This window comes from Eriocheir sinensis, chromosome 2 (assembly GCF_024679095.1).
Source record: "Eriocheir sinensis breed Jianghai 21 chromosome 2, ASM2467909v1, whole genome shotgun sequence".
Classification (NCBI taxonomy): domain Eukaryota; kingdom Metazoa; phylum Arthropoda; class Malacostraca; order Decapoda; family Varunidae; genus Eriocheir; species Eriocheir sinensis.
In genome coordinates, this window is record NC_066510.1 from 10,855,979 (window position 1) to 10,869,120 (window position 13,142).

Consider the following 13,142-nt stretch of genomic DNA (forward strand, 5'->3'; position numbering starts at 1 on the left):
CATCCCTACACTGTCCAAACCCCTTATGCAAGAGTTAACCAGCATCTTCACTCTTTCATCCCTCACGCTGGTAAACTCTGGAACAATCTTCCTTCATCTGTATTTCCTCCTGCCTACGACTTGAACTCTTTCAAGAGGAGGGTATCAGGACACCTCTTCTCCCGAAATTGATCTTTCTTTTGGCCACCTCTTTTAATTCTTTTTTGGGAGCAGCGAGTAGCATTTTTTTTTATTATTGTTTTCTTTTTTTGTGCCCTTGAGCTGCCTCCTTTGTTGTAAAAAAAAAAAAAAAAAAATATATATATATATATATATATATATATATATATATATATATATATATATATATATATATATATATACATACATACATACATACATACATACATACATACACACACAGTAGAGCCCCATTTAGCGCGAGAATTAGGTGGATGAACGCGGTCGCGCTAACTGAATTCGCGCTAATTGAATAAACTAACCAATATGAAAAAAGTTATTTGGTGCACACATGGGTCTGATTTTTGGGTTTGATAATTACTCAAAATACGCAGTCATCAGTTATCGAGCTGTGATGGTGTCTCTTGCGGCCCAAGGTGTCGGCAGCGGCAGCAAGTGGGTGTGACAAGAGTTCGGCCCCAGCAAAAGTTCGGCGGGCAGGGTGTGGGCGTCGTGCCCGGCCAGGCCGACATCACACTCATTATTATCGAGCGTGTTACGGTGACGGTGGCCACTCAGTCAATAGTGACGCCTTGCCTCATCTGCCCCGCCGTGGCAGGTAATAGTGATGCCCCGCGGGGCCGACGCAGAGAAGCTCACACCCGTGGCGACGCCCCGAGGATGGTGGCAGAGGTGGCGGCAGGGCCGGGACAAGGAGTGTGACAGTGGCTGCTGCGGCGCCACACGGGCGGCGAGCTGTGCACCGCCCCCAACAGGAGGCGGCAGGTGAGGCGGGCCAGGGGGGGTAGGACGACATTAGGGAGCATGAGAGACTGGGACCGTGTGGGAAGTGGTGGCATGGGGCTGTGTTGTGGTGTGAGGCAGGCCACCCAGGCCACCGCGCATCGTGGCAGCTTGGCGCAATTTTCAAAATTCAGTCGTGGTAGCTGTTCGCACTACCTGAGGCTTTCGCGCTAATTAATTTTTTTCTTGGTAGATGGTGGCTCGCGCTGATTGCGGTTCGCGCTGTGTGTATATATATATATATATATATATATATATATATATATATATATATATATATATATATATATATATATATATATATATATATATATATATATATATATATATATATATATATATATATATATATATATATATATATATATATATATATATATATATATATATATATATATATATATATATATATATATATATATATATATATATATATATATATATATGCTCGTTTTTGCTTTATTATAGAAATTGAGTGTTTAGGTGTGGCGGTTTGTGTGCTGCAATGTTGTGTGGGGAGCAACAGCTGACTGACTGGGCGTGATGCCGCCAATCTGTAGCCTAGTGATAAACATTTGCATTTATTATAACATGGGGCTGCATTATCAACAAATAACACTTACTGAGTGACCAAATAAATTACTGTGCGGATAATCAAAGAAAAATACTCCGAACTTAACAATGGAACAGTTAGAAAAACGCTTTATGCAGACATGGCAACTCACTGCGCTCACTGTGGGCTGTGACAGTTGACACAGTGTAGTGTTTAAACGCCAGTGTGATAACTAACCTTACAACAAGTGTTAAAACTGAGATCCATAACACTCAATAAACTTCCATTCTAGATCCAGGAACGATGTCGTCACACTCCTCAACATTGGTGTGTTGTTATTTATTTCCTGTGTCACTTCCTGGATCCGCTTGAATTAGCTGTTCTCTTGAATGCGGTTTATTCTTGTACACCAAAGACTTCATGTGACCCCATAAGTAGAAATCCAGTGGTGTTAGGTCAGGGGATCTCGCTGGCCATTGCTGAGGGCCTCCTCGACCAATCCACCTCTCAGGAAATAGCTGGTTGAGGTATTCCTTGACTCGTTTACTGGAGTGTGGTGGTGCACCATCCTGTTGTAGTATGAGATGTTCATAAATGTGTAGTGGAACTTCTGTCAGAAGGAGAGGAAGCTCATCTCTCAAAAAGTCATGGTAGACGTCCCCTGTTAGGCGCCCTCGAAAATGAAAGGTCCAAGAAGTAGGTCATCCACAATGCCACACCAAACGTTTACGGAGAAGCGATGCTGGAAGTTGCTTTCAACAGTTTGGTGTGGATTTTCCTTTGCCCACCAGTGATCATTGTGAGTGTTTGTTACTCCGTGGCGTGTAAATGTTGCCTCGTCTGTGTACAGAATGTGGTTGCTGTGGTGTTGGTGTTGAAGGAGCCAGTGACAACAATTCAGTCTCTTTTCATGGTCTTCTGGTTTTAGGTGTTGTGTTTTGTGTAAATGGTACGGGTGAAAGCCTTCTCTCCTCAGCGTGCGCCAAGCTGACATGCGTGTAACTCCCAGACGCGATGAAAGCCTCCGTGTGCTTATGCTCGGGCTTCTTAATGCTGCTTGAACAACACCCCTACCTTCCTGTGCCCCTTCTGCACGCTCAGCTGTTGCAAGCACTCCCGGGAAAGTTCCAAAATCTCTTAGGTGCTGGAAAACTCGGCAAAATAGTCTGCTGTCAGGATGTCTTCTGTCAGGATATTTTTGTTCTGAGTTTCTTGCGGCAGCCCAGGAGCTACCGTTACAGAATCCGTAGATGAACATCATGTCTGAGTATTCAATATTAGTGAAGGTAAAGGGCATTTTCCAGAGGTTATTTCGATAAAGTGTAGTCAGGAAACACTTCTCAGTGCGACGTTCTGGCGCCTCAACAGACTGTCGGCATTCCTTGCTGTGAGTTGCCATGTCTGCATAAAGCGTTTTTCTAACTGTTCCATTGTTAAGTTCGAGTATTTTTTCTTTGATTATCCCGCACAGTAATTTATTTGGTCACTCAGTAAGTGTTATTTGTTGATAATGCAGCCCCATGTTGTAATAAATGCAAATGTTTATCACTAGGCTACAGATTACATCACGCCTGGCAGTCAGTCAGCTGTTGCTCCCTACACAACATGGCCCCGCAGCCCCGGCAGCACACAAACCGCCACACCTAAACACTCAATTTCTCATAATAAAGAAAAAAAGAGAATAAGTGTATAGATTAATATTCACTTAGAATTACCTGATAAATCAGCTCTCAAAGTATTTACAATAACTCTATATATATATATATATATATATATATATATATATATATATATATATATATATATATATATATATATATATATATATATATATATATATATATATATATATATATATATATATATATATATATATATATATATATATATATATATATATATATATATATATATATATATATATATATATATATATATATATATATATATATATATATATATATATATATACATACATCAGAGCTGGGCACATCCGATCGTCCCTGATCGGAGCAGCAATTGGCGATTGGAATGCAAAGATTGGATCATCTTTGTAAAAGGTAATCGGACTGTGGAGATCGGAACTTCACAAACTAACTTCCGATCACCGATCACATAAAAAAAAATTGTGGTCAACGTTCTCATGGCAACAATTAACTGACTGCAGACATTTTGAAACCTCACCACTCACTTCTTACAATTATTTTTATACAAGTTGCTAAATAGTTTCTTCAATTAAGCAATAATTATTGATCGTTGATTTATTTAATCCTGGTAAGGTATCATGAACGAAACGCGCAGGCACAAAGTCGCTTTATTTACTTGGCGCTCACTCCATTAATTAACCCAGTTAAACCGACTAACCGCTGTACCTGGTGCGGGACAAATGCATTTTTATATAATCTAAGGCTTTACCTTCTAAAGAGTAATTTATGTATGTGAATATGACTAGGCTAATGTTACTATAGTGACGTAATTTACAGACTCGAAAGCTGTGTCCACACTAGGCCTCACGAGGCGACTCTTGCACCGCCTCGCCAGTCATTGTTATCCTTGTACTGTTTATTTTTCACCTGCCAGATGCAGGGGTGCTGTTTCAGAATATCAATCATCATATGAGTGTTGCCCCGAGTTCACTCAACGTTGTCCTCAACGTTTTTAGCTTTGATCTGAGTGCAGCACGCAGCTGATGGTGCTACGTTCATGCCTCCTGCCCCAAAAATACCTCTCGCCAGAATGGACATGTTTCTGGTCAACATAGTTATTTCAAATTCTGTCTGTGTGGATAAAATTGGCCCTAAATTCAGCTATGGTGCTATTTTTTCTTCATGTAAAATAGTAAATGTGGTATAAAATATGGATTAATGTTGAGGAAAAATCACGTGACCTGGAAACGGGTGCTGATTGGTCGTGACGTCACGATGCAGTCAGCAGGCCGCCAACTTTGTGTTACTCCGAGATTTCGTGTTGTGGTGTATGTTTCTAGTGGCTAGCATTGCCTGGAGACGTAACCCGCAGTCGTTGGTGATGTGTGCCAATGTGCAAGAGTATATATATACGAACAAAAGTACTCCACGGAAGATATTTCTGTCTGTGCTAGTGAATCCTACAGTAATTTTTTGAGTTTCCCCTTGGACTAACTTTTCATCGTGAACTCAACTATTCTCTCTACTGTCACGCCCTCTGATTATACATAGAATATTGGTCTGCATTCGTTTTCTTCTTATTCATCTTCAGGCGTTGATTCTCTTTCTCTGACGTTCCAGAGCCATTGTTTTCTCTAGGTTAGGCTAGGTAAATTTCCATAATACTGATATAAATTCAACCTTGATTATTCTCAATAGTTTCCCCTCGGACTAACTTTTAATCGTGAACTCAACTATTTTCTGCAAAGCAGAGGCGAATCGGTTGATTTCACTCCCATTTTAATAATATAGCATATTTCCAACACTCTTAAGGTGTTCTGTAAGCACCTATAACATACCTGTTGGGCGCAGTTTGGAGCTGGAGTGGCCATAGCTGATGAAAAAACAATGGACACAAGCTAGTACTGTCGTCTGCTGTACTCCGCCTCAGCCTGATGACATCACGAGCTAATGGTGGCTTCTCCCCGTGAGATGAGAAGAATTTGTGATATCTCTCCAATATCCAGTCAACTAGCGATTTATAGGACGTAATATGTGCACTACGTTATCACTGGTACGTGGCACAATGTAACGGTGTACCGGGGGGCGTTTAAAGGCATTGATTAAGACTCAGCTTCCTTAAGGCGAATGTATTCTTAAGCCTATATGTACAGGAGCGTCTGAGCGAGAGAGACTGCAGGTGTCAGTCGGACTCTCATGAAGGAGTGACGAGTTACAGATTGGAAAATAATGAAGTTACAATTGGTCACGTATGTCAAGGTGACCTCCAAGCTTGCTGAAATGCTTTGTATACAAACTGAGACGGTAAACACTGACGGACGACATTCCTATAAGGTGGCGTGATCTATCTGTCGTGGGTTTTTTCCATTGACAATTGTATGCCTAATTCACGGTGATATTAAATAATAATAATAATAAAAATAATAATAATAATAATACATTGATATCCTACTATAACACTGCTCGGTCACCTACCAGTGATCACGACCTCGCGATTTACAAAAATCTAACTAGCAGTCTAGTTACCATTGTCATACATATAGGGATCTTGTTGAGCAGACTGCTTATGATACAATTTCATGAAAACACGGGCTATGTAAGAACATTTGTGTAGTCATAATATAAATAGGGAGAGGTAAAACACAACGTGTGTGACATGAATCATAAGAAATCTCTCAAAAGATAAACATAAGGACACATGTACAAGTAGCTATCAACTGGCATAGTTACAGACAATGAAATGTTCATCTAGCTCCTAAAAAAAAAATACAGCAGTGAAACACAGTACAATGTTAAGATACAGGAGCAGGGGAATGCCAGTTTTCTGTCATTTCACTCGCTAGAGAAAAAAAAAACTACCTTGCCAGTGGCCTCCCTGCATCCTGTCGCCTTGTCTGCACAATCAAATAATCGTGCAGGACAGAGTTCCTCCTAATAAGGTAGCACATGACGACGAGACTGACAAACATCAGAAACATTAGCACAAAACTTCCAGGGTACAAGTAGGTGAGGTGCAAGTATTCAGGCAGAGTTTCCTCCAGGGTTTCCGCAAACTCTGTTTCGTTTGCGAAAGATAATGAATTAAGGGAATTAGTCACAGAGATGCTGGAGAAGTGAATGTTATCGAGAGACTGCAGAGGAAACACTCGATGGGAAATATTGGCCGTGAAAACCAGACGGATCCGGGATGGGTACGTTATTATGTTATGGAGCGGATATAGCATGCTTCCGCTATGGCATAGTGACCAGTAACCCGTTGATAAGTGGTACCCTCCAGGCAGATGACCGATACATAGAAGGACTGAGGAAAATAGAAATAATGCAGACCCTGAAAGTTCTTATGGAAAACAGGTGTTGGGGGTCGTTGCTTGTAAGGGCACAGGGAAAGAGCGTCAGACGCGTTCACCCAGGTGAGGGCGATCTCGCACACTCCTCCCCGAACTTGTAGGAAGGCAAAAAGAGACGCAGAGCATTAGAATCGTCTGAAGACCGTCTCCTTGCAATATTGCAAGAGTGAGTAGCTACTCGTTGAATACAGAGCGAAATCCTTCGCGATTAAGACAAGAGACGGGGACGTGTCCAGGGCTAACACACTGTCCTTAGCGGAAAAGGGAAATGGGATAATTTCATGGGCCTCAAACACGTCCGCCGTCTGAAACGGAACATGAATGATTATGGCATCAGGGATGAGGCTGGACTCAATCAAGGGGTAAAAATATTGACTCATGTCTGGGTTGAACAATGGCTTGAGACTATAATTTTGATACCCGATATGGATAGTCGTTCTCAAATCGTGTAGAGGGAACAAGGCAGGTGTGACTCTACCGTGCACTGAATCAACCATGTTGCTAATAACCTGCTGATTTGCCGTTGCGACAGAGTTAATGACATTTTCCAATACATGCAAGGCCTGATCTAGGAGAAACTGATTCGCCTGGTCGATCTGCTGGACAACTATGTTGATAACTTCAACCATCTTATTTGTTTGCTCTAGCAGTTCCTCAATGTGAGTATGCAATCACGCAAGTTTTCTACAATTGGTGTTGATCACACGGTGATTTCGGGCAGCAAAGGAAAGTACATGAGTGTAGTGGTCCTGCAAATCGCGCACGTCCTCGTCGGTTGCCGTACCGAAGAGGAACTTTGAGGTGGACCCAACGATGTTGAGCAACCCCCTCTTTACCCGAGAGTGAACTGAGTGAAAACTATAATCCATGTCTACTTCATCAACTTTTCCCCGTAAGAACAGAATCCTATCCTCCAGTAGTTGAAAAAGATTCAGAGAGTTGGTACTAGAAGGTGCCTTTGATTCCCTAGTCTTGGTTGCCCGTATGGCGTCTGCCATGCTGAGTAGTTTTTCTGAGACTATCCTGATTGTGTCTGTGGTGTTGGTCAAGGAAGTATATGGATATTTTACGAGGAGCACATCTTTTATGAGGAAGACCTCTCCTATGTGTGCCATGAAGGCGCCAGACTTCAGGTGGATGGGTGTCGTTGCAAGCAGGGAGCCGAGGTACAACAAGATGATCAGAAAATGCAACATCATGATCTGAAAGTGGTGGGAATGAAGTATTTAATCCCGTGGTCTCAAGTTATAGCTATGGGTGTTGGGATGATCTTGTTGAACATTTGACTCTGAAGGGGAATTACCAATATCAAGGTCCAAGGGTGAGGGAATGACTTTCAGACAATCACTGTGAACTTCTAGACTGACTCCACTATTTGACCCAAGAACCTCGAACCTATTTCCCCTGACATTCCGAACAACTCGGTAAGGACCCACAAATTTAGCCCCCAGTTTCGAACTCCTTTCCGCTTGCTTAATCATGACTGTGTCACCCTCTTTTAATTCCACCGGGACGGCCTGTTTGTGTTGTTTTGACATCATTTCAACCTTTGTAGCTTTTAACGTACTCCTAACCTCAGAGTGTATCTTGGAAAACATATGCATCTGCTGTTGCGCATACTTATCAATGTTGTAGAAAGGTTGGTGTGGTTTTGTTAGGAAGTCGTACGGAAGATGTTTCTCCACCCCATATAAGATGTAGTAGGGAGACTTCCCCGTAAAGTCATTTACCGACGTATTTATGGAAGCGGCTATGTGCGATAGCCAATCCTCCCAGTTATCGTGGATATCGTTCACGATAGGCCTGAGGACCTGTAAGATTTTCCTATTAGCCCTCTCCACCAACCCATTAGCAGCTGGGTGGTAAGCTGTGATGAAGGATTGCGTGATGTTAAACTGAGCGCATATTTCGCTCAATACTGTGTTCCTAAACTCGGTGCCATTGTCACTCAAAAGAATTTGAGGAGACGAATGGGGACACAGCACGTGAGTCACGAGGCCATGGGCCACGCATGTGGCTGTCTTGTCCTTGAGAGGCGCTAGAACTAGAAACCAAGAAAACTGGTCGACGCATACCAATAAGTAGCGCGAACCATGTTGGCTCTGGGGGAGCTGTAAAAAGTCTATATTTACAACATCCCATGGCGCCTCTGGTACTGGGTATTGCAACATAGGTGCTGGCCCTTTTACGAACCCCTTGTGCTTAGCACAAACGACGCAATGTGCGACATGTTTTTCTACATCAACCCGTAATGTGGGCCAGTAGTATTTTTGTCTGGTGACAGATAGTGTCTTGTCCCTTCCTGGGTGACCCGCAATGGGTGTGTCATGGACCAGCTTAAGCGTCACGGGGACGTATTTGTCTGGGATGACCAGTTGTTCTATAGGTACTGGTTTGGTTGGCGATGATTGATTGATTGATTGATTAGATTTAAGTTAGGCGCCGCAACAGCCATGGTCATATGGCGCCGTGGTTGGCCATGACCTACAAAGGAGGTTGTCCTCTGATAGGAAGAATTGTGAAAAGGGAACTGGCAATTCTGGAAGGTTTGTTTCGTCTCCCGACTCTAGGGCGTAAATTAACCTCTTCCACACTGGGTGGTCTTGCTGAGCAGTGTGTAGCTCAGGTGAAGTGAAGTTGTGGATGACCTCTGGGGTGGTAATCGCGCCTATTGGAATATTTCGAGATAAGGCATCTGCGACCACATTTGTTTTCCCGATGATATATTTTATCTCCAGATTTTATGCTTGGATCGTTAAGAACCATCTTGCCAGACGACCGTGTAGGTTTTTTCCTTTGAAAAGATCAGTGATGGTCGCATGGTCCGTATACACCACAATTTTGTACCCCATCACTATGTCTCAAAAATGCTTCAGAGTCCACACAATTGCAAGAGCCTCTAGGTGGGTAACAGAATAGTTCTTTTCCGGAGCTGTTAGTACTCGACTGGCGAACGCTATTACATGCTTTTTGCCGGACTTATCTGTTTGCATAAGAGCGGCTCCTACTCCACTAGCCGAAGCGTCGGTACAAAGCTGAAAGGGGTCCTTGAAATCCGGAAAGACAAGGACCGGAGCCTGTGTAAGCGCTTTCTTTAAATCCCCAAAGCTCGTTTGTTGAGCTGGGAGCCACTGAAATGGTATGTCTTTCTTTAATAGATGGGTTAGGGGACTCACAGGCTGCAAAGTCCTTTATGAAAGGCCTGTAATAACCTGCGACTCCCAAGAAAGACCGTACCTTGTCTGTAGACGTTGGTTGAGGGAACTCGGCAATAGCTTCTATTTTGTTGTCCACTGTGTGGATGCCGAATTTGTCCACGACATGCCCCAAGAACTTGATCCAAGGCTTTAAGAATTCACATTTGGTGAGTTTGAGCTTTAATCCTACCTCTTGAAGTCTGTGTAGGACTGCTTTTAGTGTTTCCATGTGTGCATCCACGTCTTTACTTGCTATGATGATGTCGTCTAAATACACAGACAGAGTTGCCCAGCAAGTCCCAAAAAATACTGTTCATTGTCCTTTGGAAGGTCAAGGGAGCTCATTTGAGCCCGAACGGCATCCTCATCCACTCATAGTGGCCATGAGGTGTGCCGAAAGCCATTATTTCACGGGACTCAGGGGGCCATGGACAGTTGCCAGTAGCCACTGACCAGATCTAGACTCGTAACGACTTCATTTCCTCTACCGAGACACATCATAAGATCTCTAAGAACGGGAAGCGGAAAATGATCATCCATGGTCGCGTTGTTCACACGCCGGAAATCAATCACAGGACGATAAGAACCGTCTTTCTTTGGAACCAGAAACAAGGGTGAATTCCACAGGGAGTTCGATTCTTTGATGACACCTTGTTCTAACATATCAGATATAAGTTGCTGCACTACTTCCCTCTGACTGTGGGGGAGCTTATATACAGGATTGGTATTGGGTTTTAACCCTTTCAATACGATGACGCCTACGTAGGCGTCATGAAGCCCCAGTAGCATATACGATGACGCCTACATATGTGTCATATTTCTATTCTGTTTCTTCTTCTACTGAGTTGTCCCGTACTTTGTGTTGGTTACTAAGTAAAGACGCCGTATGCTGTCCTTGAAATCCTATTGCTCCTCCCATCATCCTTGTTCCCACCAATCACAAAAAATGAGCTACAGTATGCACCGCGTTCGTCCCGCCTTGTGTCTAAAATTAGTAAGTCTCTCTCTCTCTCTCTCTCTCTCTCTCTCTCTCTCTCTCTCTCTCTCTCTCTCAGACACCGAGGCGCCGACACCATCACGTCTCGCCCACCTCTCTCTCTCTCTCTCTCTCTCTCTCTCTCTCTCGAGAGAGAGCGAGAGAGAGAGAGAGAAACTGAACCTCGGCCTTCTCTTCCAAGAGAGAGGTCTCTACCTTTCGACGTGACCATGACATGTTGACTGAAAATTAGCAGCATAATATACGGAGGCGACAAGCAGATACATGCCGCTCAGGTTTCATACCATGTCGAAAGCACACCGTGATATCAGCCAGGCGGGCTTTTTGAACATCCGCCAAGGGGTTAACTTAATGTGGTGTTCAGCACACTGTAACTCCAAGCGGCTCGCCTGGTAGAGCAAGCGCCCCCCTATAATGTTTCAGCAGCTGGACTAAGGTTGGCTTAAGTTCGGAATAGTGTGCAACTTTTAGGAATGCCTCTAAATTAGCTGTCTTGTTTGTGAGAATCCTGACACGCCGAGGTTATGCCTGAGACTTGGGCTGAAGAGTATTCAGCTGGTTCCGGGCCACATTTTCCCATACACTAGACACTGGCATAATCTAACACCGTGTTTTAAGGATACAGGGGATCCTGATGTGTTTATTACCAATGCCTCTGCAATACCTCCCTCCTTGACTGTCGCGAGAGTTACCTCCACCATCATTCAGTGTATGTGAGGTGCTCCGTCGATACACACATCACTGCCCGTTGGAAGGGCGATAGATAACCGGATTTTAACAAGTCTTGCAGCACGATCCGGAACTATTTGAGGACCTTCTACAACTGCCGTTACTGTCCGCCACAAGTCTGTAATGTGTTCGTGTGGTTTGACCGTAAGAGGTGACACTTGGGCGTGGCAGACCCTGAGTCTGTGGTGGGTTGGTCATTTTCCCCTCTGAGGGCGGGATTACAGGTGACATAGGTGATGGATTTACCATCCCCTGTATGCATTGTCCTTGATACACGATCGCGTTGCTTTCAGGGTTTATGATTATGTGCAGATCTTTCAAGGCGTTAAATCCTAAGATCCCATCTACAAGTAAGGCAAACCTGCAAGATACATAAAAGAAATCTCGAAAGGGACATACCTTTTCATGTAAGCTGACTGTTAGTGGTACTCGCCCTAGGATTCCCAAAGTGGTGCCTGTCACGCCTACCACATTCAGGTCGTTCTCTTGGAGCGGCCAATATTCCCCTCTCGCCTGTCGTGTCAGTGACCTGTAAGCAGAGTCTGAGATTACATTTACTGTCGCACCTGTGTCTACCACTAAGGTGAGTGAAATTTTGCCCACCTTGCAAGGGAGGGCAATTACGCTTGTGCGTCCCAAGGCGGCAATGACTGAATCAAGTTGCTCCCAATTAGTATCGTCCTCATGGGATACTTGGATGTACGCCTTGTGGCTGTCACGCAGTCATGCCTTTTTATTCTGAGAAGAGGAGGAGTGTGGTTTACTGTCCGCCGAGGACTTATTCTTCTGTTCCTCCTTGGCCTTTTGTATTGCATAACAACTGTCTGAATCATGAAAACAATTCCCGTGGACATGGCAAAAGGCAGCCTTCCGCTGATGGTTTGGCCTAGGGTTCCTATGTGATGAGTGATGGTCCCTGTATCCCCTGATCTATCAGATCCCTGTCTTGAGTGTGTAGAGTCCCTACGTTTCATGAAGCAAGAATTCTCGGAATGTCCTGATTGTTTGCAAAACCACAGGTGAGAGATGCCTTACGTGGAGCCCCCAATGCTGCGGCTGTTGCGATGGGTTGATGGTGAGGGTGTTCTTGAACCTTGACTTCTAACTCTGAGACAAAGTCAACCAACTTCCCGCTCGGTTTGAAGGTCAAGGGAAGGGCAGAACGGCGGTGCTTCTCTGAAATATGAAATAAGTAAAAAAGCAACTCGAAGACTGTCTTCATCTGTTGTTTTTGCATACATACAGTGGTTCCTAAAGTAAATGCGCACCCTGAAGTGCGTGAGCTGATCACTAGGGTGCGAAGGAAAAATAATATAATGGCAGATTTTGTCTCATTGAAATTTCAAACACATCATTAACTGCCATTGTTTTAAAACTAACTTATGCTGCACACTTTAGCGGAGTTGTCTTTTCTTTGTTTGAAACTTCTCCAGACTCTGGCACATTCATCCACCCCCAGGTACATTTTCGTTCAGTTTGATAGCCATTGCTCAGAGCCTCACACTTTGCGGGCACAAAATTCTTAAAAACTGGACAAAAATTCAGGAAATCGACGGGACCTTAGTACTGCTCGAATCTTAGAGGGAATGTGTGGACTTTGTCACAGCCTGGTAGGTGATGCTTGGCCTGAAATGTTTGGGAACCGCTGGTCTAGTAAATCAATGGGTGGGCTGTCTGGGAAGAGAATGAGGGCATGTATGATGTGCTGAG

General features: G+C 43.8%; 1 long non-coding RNA gene across 2 annotated transcripts in view; it reads right to left on the reverse strand.

Moving 5' to 3' along the window:
- Nucleotides 1-12,605, reverse strand: part of LOC126999336 (uncharacterized) — a 35,175-nt gene extending 22,570 nt beyond the window's left edge. For both annotated transcript variants that reach the window (XR_007753261.1, XR_007753260.1), the window contains exons 1-2: nt 12,468-12,605; nt 11,832-11,961 (exon numbers count right to left, since the gene is read on the reverse strand). This is a non-coding gene — a long non-coding RNA (uncharacterized LOC126999336). The remainder of the gene's footprint in view (nt 1-11,831; nt 11,962-12,467) is intronic.
- Between the last annotated feature and the right edge of the window lie 537 nt (nt 12,606-13,142).